Below are 3,218 nucleotides of genomic sequence, written 5' to 3'. Positions count from 1 at the left end.
AATTTGTTTAACAGAAATTGAAAAAAATAATATGAGAAATAGTATGAGAAACGTAGTTAAGACAAATATATTCTTACAACCGTTACAAATACTACTAAATAGTAAGTACCAATATGTTGATATATACCATTAGAATGTACAAATTTAGCTATGAGAGTGATGAAGTAAAAATGAAATAAAAAAGTAAAATTATACTTGACTTGGTGAAGATGATAGATTTGTGGAACAAGAATTCAAAGGAGAAAAAACAGTTATGAGAAGGATGAAGTAAAAATGAAAAGACCATAATATTGAAAGTGCAAAATGTCAAGGATCGCACTAGCAATGCTTTGCCCATGTTTTGATGAAGACAAGGTTTTATTAAAGCTGGAAGATGGCTCAACAATCAACATTCCTAGAACTCATTTGGTCATATCTATACTAGGTTATATCAATAGAGTCATACTTCTAAGTAGTCTGGGATGTGTGCCTTAGTAAGTGAGTATAGGTTTAGGCATATTGCACAGACGTATAACATTGCATACTATTGTTTAGAATTGATTAGAGAGCATATTTTCGTGATTTACTTTGTATTTTGCATAGAGAAATGCATGTGTGAGGAAGAGAGATTAACATGTCTTGTTGAAGTTGTTCATTGTGATTTGCATGCTGTTTTTCATATGCTTAATCTCATCCTTTTCTTTCTCACATGTTCATGCATTCTTGATAGAGATTCTTAGAGAGATTTTTTGTGTTTATTGTTTTTGATTAACTCACATATGCATGATAGCTTGTGTGACTTGAGAGTGGGTTAGTCTTTAAGGTTTTTCATAGTTATAATTTTGAGCATTTTAGTGCTTGGTAAACCTTGTTTTTGTAATCTGTTTTTTGTATCTTGGATTAGTCTCTTGGTGTCTTACCACCATAGAGATAGAGTAATTCTTCACCAAGACTATGAGGTCTTGAATTGAGAATGAGAATCTTGGCTGGGGCTGGTTCGTGAGAAAGGTTTTCTCAGGCGATAGGGAGAGTCAATCCAAGGATTAGATGTTCTAGGAATTCAAGAAATAAGCATCTTGAGTTTTGTAAATTGAATTGGTGTATGTGATTATACTTGTATTCAATATAGTGAAGAAGAAAATCTCCCAAGATCAGAAGGGGAGGCCTGGATGTAGTTTGCAATGGATCGTAAACGATCCAGGATAAAAATCCATATGTGAAAATTGTTCTCTCTTAATCTCCTTTATATTTCTTATTGTTTTAATGCGAGTTTGAAGCTGATATTTTGCATGTTTATACCCTGCTATATACTTGTTAATATTTTATAAAGATATTTGATGTATCTCTGCTTATCTGTTGATAAATAACTGTGCAACTCGCTGCCCTGATCATTCTCCTTTTGTTGTGTGTTAATCGATTAAGCCCACTAGTAACTGGGCTGTTTCCAGAGGTGGGTTTTGGTGCAAGAAGCGTTGATTTAGAACCGCTACAACTATTCAACCCCCCCTGCTTCTAGTTGTGTCTAGGCCACTGATACCTAACAAGTGGTATCAGAGCTAGTACGACATGCTAGCTGAACCGTATCCGTGTGATCCTAAGGGAATTAAAATGGGTTCCACCAACCCCTTTGGCGGTGATGGCGCATCCATTAACTGCCCTCCTGTATTCAGTGGCGAGGGATACGCCTACTGGAAAGTCCGACTGAAGATTTTTATTAAGGCCATTGATTCGGATATTTGGGAATCCGTGATCAATGGACCATTCATCCCACTTCACTTAGTGGATGACGAACCGAAAGAAAAGCCTAAAAGCTTATGGATCAATGAGGAGCACAAGAAGGTTCAGTATAACCTTCGCGCCAATAATATAATTACCTTGGCCTTATCGTATGACGAATTCTTTCAGGTATCTTAGTGTCAAAGTGCCAAGGAAATGTGGGACACTTTAGAAGATACTCACGAGGACACTAGCGAGGTTAAGCGTGCCATGCTGAATGTGCTGACACATGAATACGAATTATTTCGTATGTTACCAAGTGATTCAATTGGCGATATGCAAAAGTGATTCACTCATATTATTAATCATCTTATTGCTTTAGATAAAATGTTTACCAGAGGAGAACTCACTAATAAAGTTTTACAATGTCTTGACAAGAGATGGAAACATAAAGTGACGGTTATCATGGAGTCCAAGGATCTAGATTATATACCTTTGGCAATGTTGTTTGGAAAGCGTCAAGAGCATGAGATGGAGCTTGCACGTCTGACCATGCATGAAAAGTCTAACCGTAAAAAGAAGGGAATATCTCTTAAAGCTACAACATCACAACCCACTGAAGAGATAGACAATGACGACTCTGACTCTAACATTGATGAAGAAACGCTCAACCTTGTCGTGCGAATGTTTGGGAAATTTTTAAATAAGAAAGGAGGTTTTAAGCGATTTCAAAAGAAAGAGACGTGAGAATCAACAAGGAAAGATTAGAATAAAGAGCGCTTCACTTGCCATGAATGTGGTAAGCCGAGTCACATGAAATTCCAGTGTCCAACTTACTTGAAGAAAGATGATTCAGAAAAGAGCACTCCCCAAGACTTCAAATCGAAGAAAGTTTACATTGTTTGGGATGTACCGGAGGAAGAAACAACATCAAGCACCTCGGATGAAGAGGAGACCGCCAACCTGTGCCTAATGACCATAACAGATGAGGCTTGTGGATTAGGTAGTACAAAGGATGCTACTAATGAGGTATATTCTGACACATCATCCTCTTCTGATGATTCTCCTTCATATGATGTTTTATATGATGCTTAAGTAGAGATGCATGAAGAACTAAAGAAATTTTCAAAAATAAGTGCCGATAGAAAAAGGATAATTTTGCTAAATGGTCAGAAAATAATACAACTACAAAAAGAATTAGATGAGCTGAAATTGGAAAATGAAACTTCAGATCTAATTTTTTCTTATAATTCATGTGACTGCTCTAACAATAAATTATGTCAAACCACTATCTGTGAGTCTTGCGAGGACTTGAAAAATGAGAATTTTAAACTAAATGAAAAACTCACAAAACGAGAAATGTTGGTGACCACATTGGATTAGAGTATGTTCCCCCAACCCATAGAAATAGACCATATAGGAAACCTATAACTCATGCTAATAAAAACTCTAATAATAAAAATAGAGTTCCTACATGTTTCTATTGTGGCACACATGGCCACACCTCTTACTCCTGTTACATC

This window comes from Lupinus angustifolius, unplaced genomic scaffold (assembly GCF_001865875.1).
Source record: "Lupinus angustifolius cultivar Tanjil unplaced genomic scaffold, LupAngTanjil_v1.0 Scaffold_303, whole genome shotgun sequence".
Lineage (NCBI taxonomy): Eukaryota > Viridiplantae > Streptophyta > Magnoliopsida > Fabales > Fabaceae > Lupinus > Lupinus angustifolius.
Note: the sequence above shows the minus strand (reverse complement) of the source record.